This window comes from Rhipicephalus microplus, unplaced genomic scaffold, assembly GCF_043290135.1.
Source record: "Rhipicephalus microplus isolate Deutch F79 unplaced genomic scaffold, USDA_Rmic scaffold_16, whole genome shotgun sequence".
Lineage (NCBI taxonomy): Eukaryota > Metazoa > Arthropoda > Arachnida > Ixodida > Ixodidae > Rhipicephalus > Rhipicephalus microplus.
In genome coordinates, this window is record NW_027464589.1 from 17,387,312 (window position 1) to 17,414,047 (window position 26,736).

Consider the following 26,736-nt stretch of genomic DNA (forward strand, 5'->3'; position numbering starts at 1 on the left):
ATCAGAACATATCTTCAAAGCTATCAGCGCAAAGAAATAAAAGCGCTGCACCACAACGGAGGGGCTCGAACCTGCAACCTTTTGGTTAACAGCCGATCGCACTAGCCCATTTCGCCACGGAGACAGTCTTGCTCCACTCTCACCACCATCAGAACATATCTTCAAAGCTATCAGCGCAAAGAAAAAAGCAACACACCACTCCCGGGAGGGCTCGAAACTCCAACCTTTCGGTCAAAAGCCGATCGCGCTAGCGCATTGCGCCACGGAGACAGTCTTGCTCCCATCTCACCACCATCAGAACATATCTTTAAAGCTATCAGCCCAAAGAAAAAAAAGCACCGCACCACCACCGGGTGGGCTCGAACCTCCAACCTTTCGGTTAACAGCCGATCGCGCTAGCCAATTGCGCCACGGAGACAGTCGTGCTCCACTCTCACCACCATCAGAACATATCTTCAAAGCTATCAGCGCAAAAAAAGCAAAACACCACTCCCGGGAGGGCTCGAACCTCAAACGTTTCGGTTAACAGCCGATCGCGCTGGCCAATTGCGCCACGGGGACAGTCCCGCTCCACTCTCACCACCGTCAGGCCATTTCTTCAGAGCTATCACCCCAAAGAAAAAAAAAGCGCCGCACCACCACCGGGTGGGCTCGAACCTCCAACCTTTTGGTTAACAGCCGATCGCGCTAGCCAATTGCCCCACGGAGACAGTCGTGCTCCACTCTTACCACCGTCAGAACATTTCTTTAGAGCTATCACCCCAAAGAAAAAAAAGCGCCGCACCACCACCGGTTGGGCTCGAACTTCCAGCCTTTCGGTTAACGGCCGATCGCGCTAGCCAATTGCGCCACGGAGACAATAGTGCTGCACGCTCACCACCATCAGAACATATCTTCAAAGCTATCAGCGTAAAGAAAAAAGCAACACACCCGACCAGGGAAGGCTCGAACCTTCAACTTTTCGGTTAACAGCCGATCGCGCTAGCCAATTGCGCCACGGGGACAGTCCTGCTCCACTCTCACCACCGTCAGACATTTTCTTCAGAGCTATCACCCCAAAGAAAAAAAAGCGCCGCACCTCCACCGGGTGGGCTCGAACCTCCAACCTTTTGGTTAACAGCCGATCGCGCTAGCCAATTGCCCCACGGAGACAGTCGTGCTCCACTCTCACCACCGTCAGAACATTTCTTCAGAGCTATCACCCGAAAGAAAAAAAAAGCGCCGCACCACCACCGGTTGGACTCGAACCTCCAACCTTTCGGTTTACAGCCGATCGCGCTAGCCAATTGCGCCACGAAGACAGTCCTGCTCCACTCTCACCACCATCAGAACATATCTTCAAAGCTATTACCGCAAAGAAAAAAGCAACACACCACTCCCGGGGGGGCTCAAAACTTTAACCTTTCGGTTAACAGCCGATCGCGCTAGCCCATTGCGCCACAGAGACAGGCTTGCTCCCCTCTCACTACCATCAGAACATATCTTCAAAGCTATCAGCCCAAAGAAAAAAAAGCACCGCACCACCAGCGGGTGGGCTCAAACCTCCAACCTTTCGGTTAATAGCCGATCGCGCTAGCCAATTGCGCCACGGAGACAATCAGAACATAACTACAAAGCTATCAGCGCAAAGAAAAAAGCAAAACACCACTCCCGGGAGGGCTCGAACCTCCACCTTTTCGGTTAACAGCCGATCGCGCTGGCCAATTGCGCCACGGAGACAGTCCTGCGCCACTCTCACCACAATTAGAACATATCTTCAAAGCTATCAGCCCAAAGAAAAAAAAGCGCCGCACCACCACCGGGTGGGCTCGAACCTCCAGCCTTTCGGTTAACAGCCGATCGCGCTAGCCAATTGCGCCACGAAGACAGTCCTGCTCCACTCTCACCATCATCAAAACATACCTTCAAAGCTATTACCGCAAAGAAAAAAGCAACACACCACTCCCGGGAGGGCTCAAAACTTTAACCTTTCGGTTAACAGCCGATCGCACTAGCCAATTGCACCACGGAGGCAGTCTTGCTCCACTCTCAGCATGATCAGAACATATCTTCAAAGCTATCAGCGCAAAGAAAAAAAAAGCGCTGCACCACAACGGGTGGGCTCGAACCTCCAACCTTTCGGTTAACTGCCGATCGCACTAGCCCATTGCGCCACGGAGACAGTCTTGCTTCACTCTCACAACCATCAGAACATATCTTCAAAGCTATCAGCGCAAAAAAAAGCAACACATCACTCCAGGGAGGGCTCGAAACTCCAAACTTTCAGTCAACAGCCGATCGCGCTAGCGCATTGCGCCACGGAGACAGTCTTGCTCCCCTCTAACCACCATCACAACATATCTTCAAAGCTATCAGCCCAAAGAAAAAAAAGCACCGCACCACCAACGGGTGGGCTCGAACCTCCAACCTTTAGGTAAACAGCCGATCGCGCTAGCCAATTGCGCCACGGAGACAGTCGTGCTCCACTCTCACCACCATCAGAACATATCTTCAAAGCTATCAGCGCAAAGAAAAAAGCAAAACACCACTCTCGGGAGGGCGCGAACCTCCAACTTTTCGGTTAACAGCCGATCGCGCTGGCCAATTGCGCCACGGAGACAGTCCTGCGCCACTCTCACCAAAATTAGAACATATCTTCAAAGCTATCAGCCCAAAGAAAAAAAAGCGCCAAACCACCACCGGGTGGGCTCGAACCTCCAACATTTCGGTTAACAGCCGATCGCGCTAGCCAATTGCGCCACGAAGACAGTCCTGCTCCACTCTCACCACCATCAGAACATATCTTCAAAGCTATCAGCCCAAAGAAAAAAAAGCACCGCACCACCACCGGGTGGGCTCGAACCTCCAACCTTTCGGTTAACAGCCGATCGCGCTAGCCAATTGCGCCACGGAGACAGTCGTGCTCCACTCTCACCACCATCAGAACATATCTTCAAAGCTATCAGCGCAAAGAAAAAAGCAAAACACCACTCCTGGGAGGGCTCGAACCTCCAACTTTTCGGTTAACAGCCGATCGCGCTGGCCAATTGCGCCACGGAGACAGTCCTGCGCCACTCTCACCACAATTAGAACATATCTTCAAAGCTATCAGCCCAAAGAAAAAAAGCGCCGCACCACCACCGGGTGGGCTCGAACCTCCAACCTTTCGGTTAACAGCAGATCGCGCTAGCCAATTGCGCCACGGAGACAATCGTGCTCCACTCTCACCACCGTCAGAACATTTCTTCAGAGCTATCACCCGAAAGAAAAAAAAGCGCCGCACCACCACCGCTTGGGCTCGAACCTCCAATCTTTCGGTTAACAGCCGATCGCGCTAGCCAATTGCGCCACGATGACAGTCCTGCTCCACTCTCACCACCATCAGAACATATCTTCAAAGCTATTACCGCAAAGAAAAAAGCAACACACCACTCCCGGGAGGGCTCAAAACTTTAACCTTTCGGTTAACAGCCGATCGCGCTAGCCCATTGCGCCACAGAGACAGGCTTGCTCCGCTCTCACCACCATCAGAACATATCTTCAAAGCTATCAGCCCAAAGAAAAAAAGCACCGCACCACCACCGGGTGGGCTCCAACCTCCAACCTTTCGGTTAATAGCCGATCGCGCTAGCCAATTGCGCCACGGAGACAGTCGTGCTCCACTCTCACCACAATCAGAACATATCTTCAAAGCTAACAGCGCAAAGAAAAAAGCAAAACACTACTCCCGGGAGGGCTCGAACCTCCACCTTTTCGGTTAACAGCCGATCGCGCTGGCCAATCGCGCCACGGAGACAGTCCTGCTCTACTCTCACCACCATCAGAACATATCTTCAAAGCTATCAGCCCAAAGAAAAAAAAGCGCCATACCACCACTGGGTAGGCTCGAACCTCCGACCTTTTGGTTAACAGCCGATCGCGCTAGCCGTTTGCGCAATGAAGACAGTCCTGCTCCACTCTCACCACCATCAGAACATATCTTCAAAGCTATAAGCTCAAAGAAAAAAAAGCGCCGCACCACCACCGGGTGGGCTCGAACTACCAACTTTTCGGTTAACAGCCGATCACGCTAGCCTATTGCGCCACGGAGACAGTCCTGCTCCACTCTCACCACCATCAGAACTTATCCTTAAAGCTATCAGCCCAAAGAAAAAAAAGTGCCGCACCATCACCGGGTGGGCTTGAACGACCAACTTTTTGGTTAACAGCCGATCACGCTAGCCAATTGCGCCACGGAGACAGTCCTGCTCCACTCTCACCACCATCAGAACATATCTTCAAAGCTATCAGCCCAAAAAAAGCGCCGCACCACCACCGGGTGGGCTCGAACCTCCAACTTTTCTATTAACAGCCGATCACGCTAGCCAATTGCGCCACGGAGACAGTCCTGCTTCACTCTCACCACCATCATAACATATCTTCAAAGCTATCAGCCCAAAGAAAAAAAAGCGCCGCACCACCACCGGGTGGGCTCGAAACTCCAACCTTTCGGTTAACTGCCGATCGCGCTAGCCAATGGCGCCACGGAGACAGTCCTGCTCCACTCTTACCACCATTAGATCATATCTTGAAAGCTATCAGCCCAAAGAAAAAAAAGCGCCGCACCACCAACGCGTGGGCTCGAACCTCTAACATTCCGGTTAACTGCCGATAACGCTAGCCAATTGCGCCACGGAGACAGTCCTGCTCCACTCTCACCACCATCAGAACATATCTTAAAGCTATCAGCCCACAGAAAAAAAGCGCCACACCACCACCGGGAGAGCTTGAACCTCCAACTTTTCGGTTAACAGCCAATCGCGCTAGCCAATTGCGCCACGGAGACAGTCCTGCTCCACTCTCACCACCGTTAGAACATTTCTTCAGAGCTATCAGCCCAAAGAAAAAAAAAGCGTCGCACCACCACTCGGGTGGGCTCGAACCTCCAACCTTTCGGTTAACAGCCGATCGCGCTAGCCAATTGCCCCACGGAGACAGTCGTGCTCCACTCTCACCACCGTCAGAACATTTCTTATGAGCTATCACCCCAAAGAAAAAAAAGCGCTGCACCACCACTGGTTGGGCTCGAACCTCCAACCTTTCGGTTAACAGCCGATCGCGCTAGCCAATTGCGCCACGAAGACAGTCCTGCTCCACTCTCACCACCATCAGAACATATCTTCAAAGCTATTACCGCAAAGAAAAAAGCAACACACCACTCCCGGGAGGGCTCGAAACTCCAAGCTTTCGGTTAACAGCCGATTGCGCTAGCCCATTGCGCCACGGCTGCAGTCTTGCTCCACTCTCAGCATCATCAGAACATATCTTCAAAGCTATCAGCGCAAAGAAAAAAAAGCGCTGCACCACAACGGAGGGGCTCGAACCTCCAACCTTTCGGTTAACAGCCGATCGCACTAGCCCATTTCGCCACGGAGACAGTCTTGCTCCACTCTCACCACCATCAGAACATATCTTCAAAGCTATCAGCGCAAAGAAAAAAGCAACACACCACTCCCGGGAGGGATCGAAACTCCAACCTTTCGGTCAAAAGCCGATCGCGCTAGCGCATTGCGCCACGGAGACAGTCTTGCTCCCATCTCACCACCATCAGAACATATCTTCAAAGCTATCACCCCAAAGAAAAAAAAAGCGCCGCACCACCACCGGTTGGGCTCGAACTTCCAGCCTTTCGGTTAACAGCCGATCGCGCTAGCCAATTGCGCCACGAAGACAGTCCTGCTCCACTCTCACCACCATCAGAACATATCTTCAAAGCTATTACCGCAAAGAAAAAAGCAACACACCACTCCCGGGAGGGCTCAAATCTTTAACCTTTCGGTTAACAGCCGATCGCACTAGCCCATTGCGCCACGGAGGCAGTCTTGCTCCACTCTCCCCATCATCAGAACATATCTTCAAAGCTATCAGCCCAGAGAAAAAAAAAGCGCCGCACCACCACCGGGTGGGCTCGAACCTCCAACCTTTCGGTTAACAGCAGATCGCGCTAGCCAATTGCGCCACGGAGACAATCGTGCTCCACTCTCACCACCATCAGAACATATCTTCTAAGCTATCAGCGCAAAAAAGCAACACACCCCACCCGGGAGGGCTCGAACCTCCAACTTTTCGGTTAACAGCCGATCGCGCTAGCCAATTGCGCCACGGGGACAGTCCTGCTCCACTCTCACCACCGTCAGACATTTTCTTCAGAGCTATCACCCCAAAGAAAAAAAAGCGCCGCACCTCCACCGGGTGGACTCGAACCTCCAACCTTTTGGTTAACAGCCGATCGCGCTAGCCAATTGCCCCACGGAGACAGTCGTGCTCCACTCTCACCACCGTCAGAACATTTCTTCAGAGCTATCACCCGAAAGAAAAAAAAAGCGCCGCACCACCACCGGTTGGACTCGAACCTCCAACCTTTCGGTTAACAGCCGATCGCGCTAGCCAATTGCGCCACGAAGACAGTCCTGCTCCACTCTCACCACCATCAGAACATATCTTCAAAGCTATTACCGCAAAGAAAAAAGCAACACACCACTCCCGGGAGGGCTCAAAACTTTAACCTTTCGGTTAACAGCCGATCGCGCTAGCCCATTGCGCCACAGAGACAGGCTTGCTCCCCTCTCACTACCATCAGAACATATCTTCAAAGCTATCAGCCCAAAGAAAAAAAAGCACCGCACCACCAGCGGGTGGGCTCAAACCTCCAACCTTTCGGTTAATAGCCGATCGCGCTAGCCAATTGCGCCACGGAGACAATCAGAACATATCTTCAAAGCTATCAGCGCAAAGAAAAAAGCAAAACACCACTCCCGGGAGGGCTCGAACCTCCACCTTTTCGGTTAACAGCCGATCGCGCTGGCCAATTGCGCCACGGAGACAGTCCTGCGCCACTCTCAACACAATTAGAACATATCTTCAAAGCTATCAGCCCAAAGAAAAAAAAGCGCCGCACCACCACCGGGTGGGCTCGAACCTCCAGCCTTTCGGTTAACAGCCGATCGCGCTAGCCAATTGCGCCACGAAGACAGTCCTGCTCCACTGTCACCATCATCAGAACATACCTTCAAAGCTATTACCGCAAAGAAAAAAGCAACACACCACTCCCGGGAGGGCTCAAAACTTTAACCTTTCGGTTAACAGCCGATCGCACTAGCCAATTGCGCCACGGAGGCAGTCTTGCTCCACTCTCAGCATGATCAGAACATATCTTCAAAGCTATCAGTGCAAAGAAAAAAAAAGCGCTGCACCACAACGGGTGGGCTCGAACCTCCAACCTTTCGGTTAACAGCCGATCGCACTAGCCCATTGCGCCACGGAGACAGTCTTGCTTCACTCTCACCACCATCAGAACATATCTTCAAAGCTATCAGCGCAAAGAAAAAAGCAACACATCACTCCAGGGAGGGCTCGAAACTCCAAACTTTCAGTCAACAGCCGATCGCGCTAGCGCATTGCGCCACGGAGACAGTCTTGCTCCCCTCTAACCACCATCACAACATATCTTCAAAGCTATCAGCCCAAAGAAAAAAAAGCACAGCACCACCACCGGGTGGGCTCGAACCTCCAACCTTTCGGTAAACAGCCGATCGCGCTAGCCAATTGCGCCACGGAGACAGTCGTGCTCCACTCTCACCACCATCAGAACATATCTTCAAAGCTATCAGCGCAAAGAAAAAAGCAAAACACCACTCTCGGGAGGGCGCGAACCTCCAACTTTTCGGTTAACAGCCGATCGCGCTGGCCAATTGCGCCACGGAGACAGTCCTGCGCCACTCTCACCAAAATTAGAACATATCTTCAAAGCTATCAGCCCAAAGAAAAAAAAGCGCCAAACCACCACCGGGTGGGCTCGAACCTCCAACCTTTCGGTTAACAGCCGATCGCGCTAGCCAATTGCACCACGAAGACAGTCCTGCTCCACTCTCACCACCATCAGAACATATCTTCAAAGCTATCAGCCCAAAGAAAAAAAAGCACCGCACCACCACCGGGTGGGCTCGAACCTCCAACCTTTCGGTTAACAGCCGATCGCGCTAGCCAATTGCGCCACGGAGACAGTCGTGCTCCACTCTCACCACCATCAGAACATATCTTCAAAGCTATCAGCGCAAAGAAAAAAGCAAAACACCACTCCCGGGAGGGCTCGAACCTCAGACTTTTCGGTTAACAGCCGATCGCGCTGGCCAATTGCGCCACGGAGACAGTCCTGCGCCACTCTCACCACAATTAGAACATATCTTCAAAGCTATCAGCCCAAAGAAAAAAAGCGCCGCACCACCACCGGGTGGGCTCGAACCTCCAACCTTTCGGTTAACAGCAGATCGCGCTAGCCAATTGCGCCACGGAGACAATCGTGCTCCACTCTCACCACCGTCAGACCATTTCTTCAGAGCTATCACCCCAAAGAAAAAAAAAAGCGCCGCACCACCACCGGGTGGGCTTGAACCTCCAACCTTTTGGTTAACAGCCGATCGCGCTAGCCAATTGCCCCACGGAGACAGTCGTGCTCCACTCTCACCACCATCAGAACATTTCTTCAGAGCTATCACCCGAAAGAAAAAAAAAGCGCCGCACCACCACCGCTTGGGCTAGAACCTCCAACCTTTCGGTTAACAGCCGATCTCGCTAGCCAATTGCGCCACGATGACAGTCCTGCTCCACTCTCACCACCATCAGAACATATCTTCAAAGCTATTACCGCAAAGAAAAAAGCAACACACCACTCCCGGGAGGGCTCAAAACTTTAACCTTTCGGTTAACAGCCGATCGCGCTAGCCCATTGCGCCACAGAGACAGGCTTGCTCCCCTCTCACCACCATCAGAACATATCTTCAAAGCTATCAGCCCAAAGAAAAAAAGCACCGCACCACCACCGGGTGGGCTCCAACCTCCAACCTTTCGGTTAATAGCCGATCGCGCTAGCCAATTGCGCCACGGAGACAGTCGTGCTCCACTCTCACCACAATCAGAACATATCTTCAAAGCTAACAGCGCAAAGAAAAAAGCAAAACACTACTCCCGGGAGGGCTCGAACCTCCACCTTTTCGGTTAACAGCCGATCGCGCTGGCCAATCGCGCCACGGAGACAGTCCTGCTCTACTCTCACCACCATCAGAACATATCTTCAAAGCTATCAGCCCAAAGAAAAAAAAGCGCCATACCACCACCGGGTGGGCTCGAACCTCCGACCTTTTGGTTAACAGCCGATCGCGCTAGCCGATTGCGCAATGAAGACAGTCCTGCTCCACTCTCACCACCATCAGAACATATCTTCAAAGCTATCAGCTCAAAGAAAAAAAAGCGCCGCACCACCACCGGGTGGGCTCGAACTACCAACTTTTCGGTTAACAGCCGATCACGCTAGCCTATTGCGCCACGGAGACAGTCCTGCTCCACTCTCACCACCATCAGAACTTATCCTTAAAGCTATCAGCCCAAAGAAAAAAAAGTGCCGCACCATCACCGGGTGGGCTTGAACTACCAACTTTTTGGTTAACAGCCGATCACGCTAGCCAATTGCGCCACGGAGACAGTCCTGCTCCACTCTCACCACCATCAGAACATATCTTCAAAGCTATCAGCCCAAAAAAAGCGCCGCACCACCACCGGGTGGGCTCAAACCTCCAACTTTTCTATTAACAGCCGATCACGCTAGCCAATTGCGCCACGGAGACAGTCCTGCTTCACTCTCACCACCATCATAACATATCTTCAAAGCTATCAGCCCAAAGAAAAAAAAGCGCCGCACCACCACCGGGTGGACTCGAAACTCCAACCTTTCGGTTAACTGCCGATCGCGCTAGCCAATGGCGCCACGGAGACAGTCCTGCTCCACTCTTACCACCATTAGATCATATCTTGAAAGCTATCAGCCCAAAGAAAAAAAAGCGCCGCACCACCAACGCGTGGGCTCGAACCTCTAACATTCCGGTTAACTGCCGATAACGCTAGCCAATTGCGCCACGGAGACAGTCCTGCTCCACTCTCACCACCATCAGAACATATCTTAAAGCTATCAGCCCACAGAAAAAAAGCGCCACACCACCACCGGGAGAGCTTGAACCTCCAACTTTTCGGTTAACAGCCAATCGCGCTAGCCAATTGCGCCACGGAGACAGTCCTGCTCCACTCTCACCACCGTTAGAACATTTCTTCAGAGCTATCAGCCCAAAGAAAAAAAAAGCGTCGCACCACCACTCGGGTGGGCTCGAACCTCCAACCTTTCGGTTAACAGCCGATCGCGCTAGCCAATTGCCCCACGGAGACAGTCGTGCTCCACTCTCACCACCGTCAGAACATTTCTTAAGAGCTATCACCCCAAAGAAAAAAAAGCGCTGCACCACCACTGGTTGGGCTCGAACCTCCAACCTTTCGGTTAACAGCCGATCGCGCTAGCCAATTGCGCCACGAAGACAGTCCTGCTCCACTCTCACCACCATCAGAACATATCTTCAAAGCTATTACCGCAAAGAAAAAAGCAACACACCACTCCCGGGAGGGCTCGAAACTCCAAGCTTTCGGTTAACAGCCGATTGCGCTAGCCCATTGCGCCACGCCTGCAGTCTTGCTCCACTGTCAGCATCATCAGAACATATCTTCAAAGCTATCAGCGCAAAGAAAAAAAAGCGCTGCACCACAACGGAGGGGCTCGAACCTCCAACCTTTCGGTTAACAGCCGATCGCACTAGCCCATTTCGCCACGGAGACAGTCTTGCTCCACTCTCACCACCATCAGAACACATCTTCAAAGCTATCAGCGCAAAGAAAAAAGCAACACACCACTCCCGGGAGGGCTCGAAACTCCAACCTTTCGGTCAAAAGCCGATCGCGCTAGCGCATTGCGCCACGGAGACAGTCTTGCTCCCATCTCACCACCATCAGAACATATCTTCAAAGCTATCTCCCCAAAGAAAAAAAAAGCGCCGCACCACCACCGGTTGGGCTCGAACTTCCAGCCTTTCGGTTAACAGCCGATCGCGCTAGCCAATTGCGCCACGAAGACAGTCCTGCTACACTCTCACCACCATCAGAACATATCTTCAAAGCTATTACCGCAAAGAAAAAAGCAACACACCACTCCCGGGAGGGCTCAAAACTTTAACCTTTCGGTTAACAGCCGATCGCGCTAGCCCATTGCGCCACAGAGACAGGCTTGCTCCCCTCTCACTACCATCAGAACATATCTTCAAAGCTATCAGCCCAAAGAAAAAAAAGCACCGCACCACCAGCGGGTGGGCTCAAACCTCCAACCTTTCGGTTAATAGCCGATCGCGCTAGCCAATTGCGCCACGGAGACAATCAGAACATATCTTCAAAGCTATCAGCGCAAAGAAAAAAGCAAAACACCACTCCCGGGAGGGCTCGAACCTCCACCTTTTCGGTTAACAGCCGATCGCGCTGGCCAATTGCGCCACGGAGACAGTCCTGCGCCACTCTCAACACAATTAGAACATATCTTCAAAGCTATCAGCCCAAAGAAAAAAAAGCGCCGCACCACCACCGGGTGGGCTCGAACCTCCAGCCTTTCGGTTAACAGCCGATCGCGCTAGCCAATTGCGCCACGAAGACAGTCCTGCTCCACTCTCACCATCATCAGAACATACCTTCAAAGCTATTACCGCAAAGAAAAAAGCAACACACCACTCCCGGGAGGGCTCAAAACTTTAACCTTTCGGTTAACAGCCGATCGCACTAGCCAATTGCGCCACGGAGGCAGTCTTGCTCCACTCTCAGCATGATCAGAACATATCTTCAAAGCTATCAGTGCAAAGAAAAAAAAAGCGCTGCACCACAACGGGTGGGCTCGAACCTCCAACCTTTCGGTTAACAGCCGATCGCACTAGCCCATTGCGCCACGGAGACAGTCTTGCTTCACTCTCACCACCATCAGAACATATCTTCAAAGCTATCAGCGCAAAGAAAAAAGCAACACATCACTCCAGGGAGGGCTCGAAACTCCAAACTTTCAGTCAACAGCCGATCGCGCTAGCGCATTGCGCCACGGAGACAGTCTTGCTCCCCTCTAACCACCATCACAACATATCTTCAAAGCTATCAGCCCAAAGAAAAAAAAGCACCGCACCACCACCGGGTGGGCTCGAACCTCCAACCTTTCGGTAAACAGCCGATCGCGCTAGCCAATTGCGCCACGGAGACAGTCGTGCTCCACTCTCACCACCATCAGAACATATCTTCAAAGCTATCAGCGCAAAGAAAAAAGCAAAACACCACTCTCGGGAGGGCGCGAACCTCCAACGTTTCGGTTAACAGCCGATCGCGCTGGCCAATTGCGCCACGGAGACAGTCCTGCGCCACTCTCACCAAAATTAGAACATATCTTCAAAGCTATCAGCCCAAAGAAAAAAAAGCGCCAAACCACCACCGGGTGGGCTCGAACCTCCAACCTTTCGGTTAACAGCCGATCGCGCTAGCCAATTGCACCACGAAGACAGTCCTGCTCCACTCTCACCACCATCAGAACATATCTTCAAAGCTATCAGCCCAAAGAAAAAAAAGCACCGCACCACCACCGGGTGGGCTCGAACCTCCAACCTTTCGGTTAACAGCCGATCGCGCTAGCCAATTGCGCCACGGAGACAGTCGTGCTCCACTCTCACCACCATCAGAACATATCTTCAAAGCTATCAGCGCAAAGAAAAAAGCAAAACACCACTCCCGGGAGGGCTCGAACCTCCAACTTTTCGGTTAACAGCCGATCGCGCTGGCCAATTGCGCCACGGAGACAGTCCTGCGCCACTCTCACCACAATTAGAACATATCTTCAAAGCTATCAGCCCAAAGAAAAAAAGCGCCGCACCACCACCGGGTGGGCTCGAACCTCCAACCTTTCGGTTAACAGCAGATCGCGCTAGCCAATTGCGCCACGGAGACAATCGTGCTCCACTCTCACCACCGTCAGACCATTTCTTCAGAGCTATCACCCCAAAGAAAAAAAAAAGCGCCGCACCACCACCGGGTGGGCTTGAACCTCCAACCTTTTGGTTAACAGCCGATCGCGCTAGCCAATTGCCCCACGGAGACAGTCGTGCTCCACTCTCACCACCATCAGAACATTTCTTCAGAGCTATCACCCGAAAGAAAAAAAAAGCGCCGCACCACCACCGCTTGGGCTCGAACCTCCAACCTTTCGGTTAACAGCCGATCTCGCTAGCCAATTGCGCCACGATGACAGTCCTGCTCCACTCTCACCACCATCAGAACATATCTTCAAAGCTATTACCGCAAAGAAAAAAGCAACACACCACTCCCGGGAGGGCTCAAAACTTTAACCTTTCGGTTAACAGCCGATCGCGCTAGCCCATTGCGCCACAGAGACAGGCTTGCTCCCCTCTCACCACCATCAGAACATATCTTCAAAGCTATCAGCCCAAAGAAAAAAAGCACCGCACCACCACCGGGTGGGCTCCAACCTCCAACCTTTCGGTTAATAGCCGATCGCGCTAGCCAATTGCGCCACGGAGACAGTCGTGCTCCACTCTCACCACAATCAGAACATATCTTCAAAGCTAACAGCGCAAAGAAAAAAGCAAAACACTACTCCCGGGAGGGCTCGAACCTCCACCTTTTCGGTTAACAGCCGATCGCGCTGGCCAATCGCGCCACGGAGACAGTCCTGCTCTACTCTCACCACCATCAGAACATATCTTCAAAGCTATCAGCCCAAAGAAAAAAAAGCGCCATACCACCACCGGGTGGGCTCGAACCTCCGACCTTTTGGTTAACAGCCGATCGCGCTAGCCGATTGCGCAATGAAGACAGTCCTGCTCCACTCTCACCACCATCAGAACATATCTTCAAAGCTATCAGCTCAAAGAAAAAAAAGCGCCGCACCACCACCGGGTGGGCTCGAACTACCAACTTTTCGGTTAACAGCCGATCACGCTAGCCTATTGCGCCACGGAGACAGTCCTGCTCCACTCTCACCACCATCAGAACTTATCCTTAAAGCTATCAGCCCAAAGAAAAAAAAGTGCCGCACCATCACCGGGTGGGCTTGAACTACCAACTTTTTGGTTAACAGCCGATCACGCTAGCCAATTGCGCCACGGAGACAGTCCTGCTCCACTCTCACCACCATCAGAACATATCTTCAAAGCTATCAGCCCAAAAAAAGCGCCGCACCACCACCGGGTGGGCTCAAACCTCCAACTTTTCTATTAACAGCCGATCACGCTAGCCAATTGCGCCACGGAGACAGTCCTGCTTCACTCTCACCACCATCATAACATATCTTCAAAGCTATCAGCCCAAAGAAAAAAAAGCGCCGCACCACCACCGGGTGGGCTCGAAACTCCAACCTTTCGGTTAACTGCCGATCGCGCTAGCCAATGGCGCCACGGAGACAGTCCTGCTCCACTCTTACCACCATTAGATCATATCTTGAAAGCTATCAGCCCAAAGAAAAAAAAGCGCCGCACCACCAACGCGTGGGCTCGAACCTCTAACATTCCGGTTAACTGCCGATAACGCTAGCCAATTGCGCCACGGAGACAGTCCTGCTCCACTCTCACCACCATCAGAACATATCTTAAAGCTATCAGCCCACAGAAAAAAAGCGCCACACCACCACCGGGAGAGCTTGAACCTCCAACTTTTCGGTTAACAGCCAATCGCGCTAGCCAATTGCGCCACGGAGACAGTCCTGCTCCACTCTCACCACCGTTAGAACATTTCTTCAGAGCTATCAGCCCAAAGAAAAAAAAAGCGTCGCACCACCACTCGGGTGGGCTCGAACCTCCAACCTTTCGGTTAACAGCCGATCGCGCTAGCCAATTGCCCCACGGAGACAGTCGTGCTCCACTCTCACCACCGTCAGAACATTTCTTAAGAGCTATCACCCCAAAGAAAAAAAAGCGCTGCACCACCACTGGTTGGGCTCGAACCTCCAACCTTTCGGTTAACAGCCGATCGCGCTAGCCAATTGCGCCACGAAGACGGTCCTGCTCCACTCTCACCACCATCAGAACATATCTTCAAAGCTATTACCGCAAAGAAAAAAGCAACACACCACTCCCGGGAGGGCTCGAAACTCCAAGCTTTCGGTTAACAGCCGATTGCGCTAGCCCATTGCGCCACGGCTGCAGTCTTGCTCCACTGTCAGCATCATCAGAACATATCTTCAAAGCTATCAGCGCAAAGAAAAAAAAGCGCTGCACCACAACGGAGGGGCTCGAACCTCCAACCTTTTGGTTAACAGCCGATCGCACTAGCCCATTTCGCCACGGAGACAGTCTTGCTCCACTCTCACCACCATCAGAACATATCTTCAAAGCTATCAGCGCAAAGAAAAAAAGCGCCGCACCACCACCGGGTGGGCTCGAACCTCCAACCTTTCGGTTAACAGCAGATCGCGCTAGCCAATTGCGCCACGGAGACAATCGTGCTCCACTCTCACCACCGTCAGACCATTTCTTCAGAGCTATCACCCCAAAGAAAAAAAAAGCGCCGCACCACCACCGGGTGGGCTTGAACCTCCAACCTTTTGGTTAACAGCCGATCGCGCTAGCCAATTGCCCCACGGAGACAGTCGTGCTCCACTCTCACCACCATCAGAACATTTCTTCAGAGCTATCACCCGAAAGAAAAAAAAAGCGCCGCACCACCACCGCTTGGGCTCGAACCTCCAACCTTTCGGTTAACAGCCGATCTCGCTAGCCAATTGCGCCACGATGACAGTCCTGCTCCACTCTCACCACCATCAGAACATATCTTCAAAGCTATTACCGCAAAGAAAAAAGCAACACACCACTCCCGGGAGGGCTCAAAACTTTAACCTTTCGGTTAACAGCCGATCGCGCTAGCCCATTGCGCCACAGAGACAGGCTTGCTCCCCTCTCACCACCATCAGAACATATCTTCAAAGCTATCAGCCCAAAGAAAAAAAGCACCGCACCACCACCGGGTGGGCTCCAACCTCCAACCTTTCGGTTAATAGCCGATCGCGCTAGCCAATTGCGCCACGGAGACAGTCGTGCTCCACTCTCACCACAATCAGAACATATCTTCAAAGCTAACAGCGCAAAGAAAAAAGCAAAACACTACTCCCGGGAGGGCTCGAACCTCCACCTTTTCGGTTAACAGCCGATCGCGCTGGCCAATCGCGCCACGGAGACAGTCCTGCTCTACTCTCACCACCATCAGAACATATCTTCAAAGCTATCAGCCCAAAGAAAAAAAAGCGCCATACCACCACCGGGTGGGCTCGAACCTCCGACCTTTTGGTTAACAGCCGATCACGCTAGCCTATTGCGCCACGGAGACAGTCCTGCTCCACTCTCACCACCATCAGAACTTATCCTTAAAGCTATCAGCCCAAAGAAAAAAAAGTGCCGCACCATCACCGGGTGGGCTTGAACTACCAACTTTTTGGTTAACAGCCGATCACGCTAGCCAATTGCGCCACGGAGACAGTCCTGCTCCACTCTCACCACCATCAGAACATATCTTCAAAGCTATCAGCCCAAAAAAAGCGCCGCACCACCACCGGGTGGGCTCAAACCTCCAACTTTTCTATTAACAGCCGATCACGCTAGCCAATTGCGCCACGGAGACAGTCCTGCTTCACTCTCACCACCATCATAACATATCTTCAAAGCTATCAGCCCAAAGAAAAAAAAGCGCCGCACCACCACCGGGTGGGCTCGAAACTCCAACCTTTCGGTTAACTGCCGATCGCGCTAGCCAATGGCGCCACGGAGACAGTCCTGCTCCACTCTTACCACCATTAGATCATATCTTGAAAGCTATCAGCCCAAAGAAAAAAAAGCGCCGCACCACCAACGCGTGGGCTCGAACCTCTAACATTCCGGTTAACTGCCGATAACGCTAGCCAATTGCGCCACGGAGACAGTCCTGCTCCACTCTCACCACCATCAGAACATATCTTAAAGCTATCAGCCCACAGAAAAAAAGCGCCACACCACCACCGGGAGAGCTTGAACCTCCAACTTTTCGGTTAACAGCCAATCGCGCTAGCCAATTGCGCCACGGAGACAGTCCTGCTCCACTCTCACCACCGTTAGAACATTTCTTCAGAGCTATCAGCCCAAAGAAAAAAAAAGCGTCGCACCACCACTCGGGTGGGCTCGAACCTCCAACCTTTCGGTTAACAGCCGATCGCGCTAGCCAATTGCCCCACGGAGACAGTCGTGCTCCACTCTCACCACCGTCAGAACATTTCTTAAGAGCTATCACCCCAAAGAAAAAAAAGCGCTGCACCACCACTGGTTGGGCTCGAACCTCCAACCTTTCGGTTAACAGCCGATCGCGCTAGCCAATTGCGCCACGAAGACAGTCCTGCTCCACTCTCACCACCATCAGAACATATCTTCAAAGCTATTACCGCAAAGAAAAAAGCAACACACCACTCCCGGGAGGGCTCGAAACTCCAAGCTTTCGGTTAACAGCCGATTGCGCTAGCCCATTGCGCCACGGCTGCAGTCTTGCTCCACTGTCAGCATCATCAGAACATATCTTCAAAGCTATCAGCGCAAAGAAAAAAAAGCGCTGCACCACAACGGAGGGGCTCGAACCTCCAACCTTTCGGTTAACAGCCGATCGCACTAGCCCATTTCGCCACGGAGACAGTCTTGCTCCACTCTCACCACCATCAGAACATATCTTCAAAGCTATCAGCGCAAAGAAAAAAGCAACACACCACTCCCGGGAGGGCTCGAAACTCCAACCTTTCGGTCAAAAGCCGATCGCGCTAGCGCATTGCGCCACGGAGACAGTCTTGCTCCCATCTCACCACCATCAGAACATATCTTCAAAGCTATTACCGCAAAGAAAAAAGCAACACACCACTCCCGGGAGGGCTCAAAACTTTAACCTTTCGGTTAACAGCCGATCGCACTAGCCCATTGCGCCACGGAGGCAGTCTTGCTCCACTCTCACCATCATCAGAACATATCTTCAAAGCAATGAGCGCAAAGAAAAAGAAGCGCTGCACCACCACCGGGTGGGCTCGAACCTCCAACCGTTCGGTTAACAGCCGATCGCGCTAGCTCCTAGCGCCACGGAGACAGTCTTGCTCCACTCTCACCACCATCAGAACATATCTTGAAAGCTATCAGCGCAAAAAAAAAAACCAACACACCACTCCCGGGAGGGCTCGAAACTCCAACCTTTCGGTCAACAGCTGATCGCGCTAGCCCATTGCGCCACGGAGACAGTCCTGCCCCACTCTCACCACCTTTAGAACATATCTTCAAAGCTATCAGCCCAGAGAAAAAAAAAGCGCCGCACCACCACCGGGTGGGCTCGAACCTCCAAACTTTCGGTTAACGGCCGATCGCGCTAGCCAATTGCGCCACGGAGACAATAGTGCTCCACGCTCACCACTATCAGAACATATCTTCAAAGCTATCAGCGTAAAGAAAAAAGCAACACACCCGACCCGGGAAGGCTCGAACCTTCAACTTTTCGGTTAACAGCCGATCGCGCTAGCCAATCGCGCCACGGGGACAGTCCTGCTCCACTCTGACCACCGTCAGAACATTTCTTCAGAGCTATCAGCCCGAAGAAAAAAAAAGCGCCGCACCACCACCGGGTGGGCTCGAACCTCCAACCTTTTGGTTAACAGCCGATCGCGCTAGCCAATTGCCCCACGGAGACAGTCGTGCTCCACTCTCACCACCGTCAGAACATTTCTTCAGAGCTATCACCCGAAAGAAAAAAAAGCGCCGTACCACCACCGGTTGGACTCGAACCTCCAACCTTTCGGTTAACAGCCGATCGCGCTAGCCAATCGCGCCACGAAGACAGTCCTGCTCCACTCTCACCACCATCAGAACATATCTTCAAAGCTATTACCGCAAAGAAAAAAGCAACACACCACTCCCGGGAGGGCTCAAAACTTTAACCTTTCGGTTAACAGCCGATCGCGCTAGCCCATTGCGCCACAGAGACAGGCTCGCTCCCCTCTCTCTACCATCAGAACATATCTTCAAAGCTATCAGCCCAAAGAAAAAAAAGCACCGCACCACCAGCGGGTGGGCTCGAACCTCCAACCTTTCGGTTAATAGCCGATCGCGCTAGCCAATTGCGCCACGGAGACAATCAGAACATATCTCCAAAGCTATCAGCGCAAAGAAAAAAGCAAAACACCACTCCCGGGAGGGCTCGAACCTCCACCTTTTCGGTTAACAGCCGATCGCGCTGGCCGATTGCGCCACGGAGACAGTACTGCGCCACTCTCACCACAATTAGAACATATCTTCAAAGCTATCAGCCCAAAGAAAAAAAAGCGCCGCACCACCACCGGGTGGGGTCGATCCTCCAACCTTTCGGTTAACAGCCGATTGCGCTAGCGCATTGCGCCACGGAGACAGTCTTGCTCCCCTCTCACCACCATCAGAACATATCTTCAAAGCTATCAGCCCAAAGAAAAAAAAGCACCGCACCACCACCGGGTGGGCTCGAACCTCCAACCTTTCGGTTAACAGCCGATAGCGCTAGCCAATTGCGCCACGGAGACAGTCGTGCTCCACTCTCACCACCATCAGAACATATCTTCAAAGCTATCAGCGCAAAGAAAAAAGCAAAACATCACTCCCGGGAGGGCTTGAACCTCCAACTTTTCGGTTAACAGCCGATCGCGCTGGCCAATTGCGCCACGGAGACAGTCCTGCGCCACTCTCACCACAATTAGAACATATCTTCAAAGCTATCAGCCCAAAGAAAAAAAGCGCCGCACCACCACCGGGTGGGCTCGAACCTCCAACCTTTCGGTTAACAGCAGATAGCGCTAGCCAATTGCGCCACGGAGACAATCGTGCTCCACTCTCACCACCATCAGAACATATCTTCAAAGCTATCAGCGCAAAGAAAAAAGCAACACACCCCACCCGGGAGGGCTTGAATCTCCACCTTTTCGGTTAACAGCCGATCGCGCTGGCCAATCGCGCCACGGAGACAGTCCTGCTCTACTCTCACCACCATCAGAACATATCTTCAAAGCTATCAGCCCAAAGAAAAAAAAGCGCCATACCACCACCGGGTGGGCTCGAACCTCCGACCTTTTGGTTAACAGCCGATCACGCTAGCCTATTGCGCCACGGAGACAGTCCTGCTCCACTCTCACCACCATCAGAACTTATCCTTAAAGCTATCAGCCCAAAGAAAAAAAAGTGCCGCACCATCACCGGGTGGGCTTGAACTACCAACTTTTTGGTTAACAGCCGATCACGCTAGCCAATTGCGCCACGGAGACAGTCCTGCTCCACTCTCACCACCATCAGAACATATCTTCAAAGCTATCAGCCCAAAAAAAGCGCCGCACCACCACCGGGTGGGCTCAAACCTCCAACTTTTCTATTAACAGCCGATCACGCTAGCCAATTGCGCCACGGAGACAGTCCTGCTTCACTCTCACCACCATCATAACATATCTTCAAAGCTATCAGCCCAAAGAAAAAAAAGCGCCGCACCACCACCGGGTGGGCTCGAAACTCCAACCTTTCGGTTAACTGCCGATCGCGCTAGCCAATGGCGCCACGGAGACAGTCCTGCTCCACTCTTACCACCATTAGATCATATCTTGAAAGCTATCAGCCCAAAGAAAAAAAAGCGCCGCACCACCAACGCGTGGGCTCGAACCTCTAACATTCCGGTTAACTGCCGATAACGCTAGCCAATTGCGCCACGGAGACAGTCCTGCTCCACTCTCACCACCATCAGAACATATCTTAAAGCTATCAGCCCACAGAAAAAAAGCGCCACACCACCACCGGGAGAGCTTGAACCTCCAACTTTTCGGTTAACAGCCAATCGCGCTAGCCAATTGCGCCACGGAGACAGTCCTGCTCCACTCTCACCACCGTTAGAACATTTCTTCAGAGCTATCAGCCCAAAGAAAAAAAAAGCGTCGCACCACCACTCGGGTGGGCTCGAACCTCCAACCTTTCGGTTAACAGCCGATCGCGCTAGCCAATTGCCCCACGGAGACAGTCGTGCTCCACTCTCACCACCGTCAGAACATTTCTTAAGAGCTATCACCCCAAAGAAAAAAAAGCGCTGCACCACCACTGGTTGGGCTCGAACCTCCAACCTTTCGGTTAACAGCCGATCGCGCTAGCCAATTGCGCCACGAAGACAGTCCTGCTCCACTCTCACCACCATCAGAACATATCTTCAAAGCTATTACCGCAAAGAAAAAAGCAACACACCACTCCCGGGAGGGCTCGAAACTCCAAGCTTTCGGTTAACAGCCGATTGCGCTAGCCCATTGCGCCACGGCTGCAGTCTTGCTCCACTGTCAGCATCATCAGAACATATCTTCAAAGCTATCAGCGCAAAGAAAAAAAAGCGCTGCACCACAACGGAGGGGCTCGAACCTCCAACCTTTCGGTTAACAGCCGATCGCACTAGCCCATTTCGCCACGGAGACAGTCTTGCTCCACTCTCACCACCATCAGAACATATCTTCAAAGCTATCAGCGCAAAGAAAAAAGCAACACACCACTCCCGGGAGGGCTCGAAACTCCAACCTTTCGGTCAAAAGCCGATCGCGCTAGCGCATTGCGCCACGGAGACAGTCTTGCTCCCATCTCACCACCATCAGAACATATCTTCAAAGCTATTACCGCAAAGAAAAAAGCAACACACCACTCCCGGGAGGGCTCAAAACTTTAACCTTTCGGTTAACAGCCGATCGCACTAGCCCATTGCGCCACGGAGGCAGTCTTGCTCCACTCTCACCATCATCAGAACATATCTTCAAAGCAATGAGCGCAAAGAAAAAGAAGCGCTGCACCACCACCGGGTGGGCTCGAACCTCCAACCGTTCGGTTAACAGCCGATCGCGCTAGCTCCTAGCGCCACGGAGACAGTCTTGCTCCACTCTCACCACCATCAGAACATATCTTGAAAGCTATCAGCGCAAAAAAAAAACCAACACACCACTCCCGGGAGGGCTCGAAACTCCAACCTTTCGGTCAACAGCTGATCGCGCTAGCCCATTGCGCCACGGAGACAGTCCTGCCCCACTCTCACCACCTTTAGAACATATCTTCAAAGCTATCAGCCCAGAGAAAAAAAAAGCGCCGCACCACCACCGGGTGGGCTCGAACCTCCAAACTTTCGGTTAACGGCCGATCGCGCTAGCCAATTGCGCCACGGAGACAATAGTGCTCCACGCTCACCACTATCAGAACATATCTTCAAAGCTATCAGCGTAAAGAAAAAAGCAACACACCCGACCCGGGAAGGCTCGAACCTTCAACTTTTCGGTTAACAGCCGATCGCGCTAGCCAATCGCGCCACGGGGACAGTCCTGCTCCACTCTGACCACCGTCAGAACATTTCTTCAGAGCTATCAGCCCGAAGAAAAAAAAAGCGCCGCACCACCACCGGGTGGGCTCGAACCTCCAACCTTTTGGTTAACAGCCGATCGCGCTAGCCAATTGCCCCACGGAGACAGTCGTGCTCCACTCTCACCACCGTCAGAACATTTCTTCAGAGCTATCACCCGAAAGAAAAAAAAGCGCCGTACCACCACCGGTTGGACTCGAACCTCCAACCTTTCGGTTAACAGCCGATCGCGCTAGCCAATCGCGCCACGAAGACAGTCCTGCTCCACTCTCACCACCATCAGAACATATCTTCAAAGCTATTACCGCAAAGAAAAAAGCAACACACCACTCCCGGGAGGGCTCAAAACTTTAACCTTTCGGTTAACAGCCGATCGCGCTAGCCCATTGCGCCACAGAGACAGGCTCGCTCCCCTCTCTCTACCATCAGAACATATCTTCAAAGCTATCAGCCCAAAGAAAAAAAAGCACCGCACCACCAGCGGGTGGGCTCGAACCTCCAACCTTTCGGTTAATAGCCGATCGCGCTAGCCAATTGCGCCACGGAGACAATCAGAACATATCTCCAAAGCTATCAGCGCAAAGAAAAAAGCAAAACACCACTCCCGGGAGGGCTCGAACCTCCACCTTTTCGGTTAACAGCCGATCGCGCTGGCCGATTGCGCCACGGAGACAGTACTGCGCCACTCTCACCACAATTAGAACATATCTTCAAAGCTATCAGCCCAAAGAAAAAAAAGCGCCGCACCACCACCGGGTGGGGTCGATCCTCCAACCTTTCGGTTAACAGCCGATTGCGCTAGCGCATTGCGCCACGGAGACAGTCTTGCTCCCCTCTCACCACCATCAGAACATATCTTCAAAGCTATCAGCCCAAAGAAAAAAAAGCACCGCACCACCACCGGGTGGGCTCGAACCTCCAACCTTTCGGTTAACAGCCGATAGCGCTAGCCAATTGCGCCACGGAGACAGTCGTGCTCCACTCTCACCACCATCAGAACATATCTTCAAAGCTATCAGCGCAAAGAAAAAAGCAAAACATCACTCCCGGGAGGGCTTGAACCTCCAACTTTTCGGTTAACAGCCGATCGCGCTGGCCAATTGCGCCACGGAGACAGTCCTGCGCCACTCTCACCACAATTAGAACATATCTTCAAAGCTATCAGCCCAAAGAAAAAAAGCGCCGCACCACCACCGGGTGGGCTCGAACCTCCAACCTTTCGGTTAACAGCAGATAGCGCTAGCCAATTGCGCCACGGAGACAATCGTGCTCCACTCTCACCACCATCCGAACATATCTTCAAAGCTATCAGCGCAAAGAAAAAAGCAACACACCCCACCCGGGAGGGCTTGAATCTCCAACTTTTCGGTTAACAGCCGATCGCGCTAGCCAATTGCGCCACGGGGACTGTCCTGCTCCACTCTCACCCCCGTCAGACCATTTCTTCAGAGCTATCACCCCAAAGAAAAAAAAAGCGCCGCACCACCACCGGGTGGGCTCGAACCTCCAACCTTTTGGTTAACAGCCGATCGCGCTAGCCAATTGCCCCACGGAGACAGTCGTGCTCCACTCTCACCACCGTCAGAACATTTCTTCAGAGCTATCACCCGAAAGAAAAAAAAGCGCCGCACCACCACCGCTTGGGCTGGAACCTCCAACCTTTCGGTTAACAGCCGATCGCGCTAGCCAATTGCGCCACGAAGACAGTCCTGCTCCACTCTCACCACCATCAGACCATTTCTTCAGGGCTATCACCCCAAAGAAAAAAAAAGCGCCGCACCACCACCGGGTGGGCTTGAACCTCCAACCTTTTGGTTAACAGCCGATCGCGCTAGCCAATTGCCCCACGGAGACAGTCGTGCTCCACTCTCACCACCATCAGAACATTTCTTCAGAGCTATCACCCGAAAGAAAAAAAAAGCGCCGCACCACCACCGCTTGGGCTCGAACCTCCAACCTTTCGGTTAACAGCCGATCTCGCTAGCCAATTGCGCCACGATGACAGTCCTGCTCCACTCTCACCACCATCAGAACATATCTTCAAAGCTATTACCGCAAAGAAAAAAGCAACACACCACTCCCGGGAGGGCTCAAAACTTTAACCTTTCGGTTAACAGCCGATCGCGCTAGCCCATTGCGCCACAGAGACAGGCTTGCTCCCCTCTCACCACCATCAGAACATATCTTCAAAGCTATCAGCCCAAAGAAAAAAAGCACCGCACCACCACCGGGTGGGCTCCAACCTCCAACCTTTCGGTTAATAGCCGATCGCGCTAGCCAATTGCGCCACGGAGACAGTCGTGCTCCACTCTCACCACAATCAGAACATATCTTCAAAGCTAACAGCGCAAAGAAAAAAGCAAAACACTACTCCCGGGAGGGCTCGAACCTCCACCTTTTCGGTTAACAGCCGATCGCGCTGGCCAATCGCGCCACGGAGACAGTCCTGCTCTACTCTCACCACCATCAGAACATATCTTCAAAGCTATCAGCCCAAAGAAAAAAAAGCGCCATACCACCACCGGGTGGGCTCGAACCTCCGACCTTTTGGTTAACAGCCGATCACGCTAGCCTATTGCGCCACGGAGACAGTCCTGCTCCACTCTCACCACCATCAGAACTTATCCTTAAAGCTATCAGCCCAAAGAAAAAAAAGTGCCGCACCATCACCGGGTGGGCTTGAACTACCAACTTTTTGGTTAACAGCCGATCACGCTAGCCAATTGCGCCACGGAGACAGTCCTGCTCCACTCTCACCACCATCAGAACATATCTTCAAAGCTATCAGCCCAAAAAAAGCGCCGCACCACCACCGGGTGGGCTCAAACCTCCAACTTTTCTATTAACAGCCGATCACGCTAGCCAATTGCGCCACGGAGACAGTCCTGCTTCACTCTCACCACCATCATAACATATCTTCAAAGCTATCAGCCCAAAGAAAAAAAAGCGCCGCACCACCACCGGGTGGGCTCGAAACTCCAACCTTTCGGTTAACTGCCGATCGCGCTAGCCAATGGCGCCACGGAGACAGTACTGCGCCACTCTCACCACAATTAGAACATATCTTCAAAGCTATCAGCCCAAAGAAAAAAAAGCGCCGCACCACCACCGGGTGGGCTCGATCCTCCAACCTTTCGGTTAACAGCCGATTGCGCTAGCGCATTGCGCCACGGAGACAGTCTTGCTCCCCTCTCACCACCATCAGAACATATCTTCAAAGCTATCAGCCCAAAGAAAAAAAAGCACCGCACCACCACCGGGTGGGCTCGAACCTCCAACCTTTCGGTTAACAGCCGATAGCGCTAGCCAATTGCGCCACGGAGACAGTCGTGCTCCACTCTCACCACCATCAGAACATATCTTCAAAGCTATCAGCGCAAAGAAAAAAGCAAAACATCACTCCCGGGAGGGCTTGAACCTCCAACTTTTCGGTTAACAGCCGATCGCGCTAGCCAATTGCCCCACGGAGACAGTCGTGCTCCACTCTCACCACCGTCAGAACATTTCTTAAGAGCTATCACCCCAAAGAAAAAAAAGCGCTGCACCACCACTGGTTGGGCTCGAACCTCCAACCTTTCGGTTAACAGCCGATCGCGCTAGCCAATTGCGCCACGAAGACAGTCCTGCTCCACTCTCACCACCATCAGAACATATCTTCAAAGCTATTACCGCAAAGAAAAAAGCAACACACCACTCCCGGGAGGGCTCGAAACTCCAAGCTTTCGGTTAACAGCCGATTGCGCTAGCCCATTGCGCCACGGCTGCAGTCTTGCTCCACTGTCAGCATCATCAGAACATATCTTCAAAGCTATCAGCGCAAAGAAAAAAAAGCGCTGCACCACAACGGAGGGGCTCGAACCTCCAACCTTTCGGTTAACAGCCGATCGCACTAGCCCATTTCGCCACGGAGACAGTCTTGCTCCACTCTCACCACCATCAGAACATATCTTCAAAGCTATCAGCGCAAAGAAAAAAAGCGCCGCACCACCACCGGGTGGGCTCGAACCTCCAACCTTTCGGTTAACAGCAGATCGCGCTAGCCAATTGCGCCACGGAGACAATCGTGCTCCACTCTCACCACCGTCAGACCATTTCTTCAGAGCTATCACCCCAAAGAAAAAAAAAGCGCCGCACCACCACCGGGTGGGCTTGAACCTCCAACCTTTTGGTTAACAGCCGATCGCGCTAGCCAATTGCCCCACGGAGACAGTCGTGCTCCACTCTCACCACCATCAGAACATTTCTTCAGAGCTATCACCCGAAAGAAAAAAAAAGCGCCGCACCACCACCGCTTGGGCTCGAACCTCCAACCTTTCGGTTAACAGCCGATCTCGCTAGCCAATTGCGCCACGATGACAGTCCTGCTCCACTCTCACCACCATCAGAACATATCTTCAAAGCTATTACCGCAAAGAAAAAAGCAACACACCACTCCCGGGA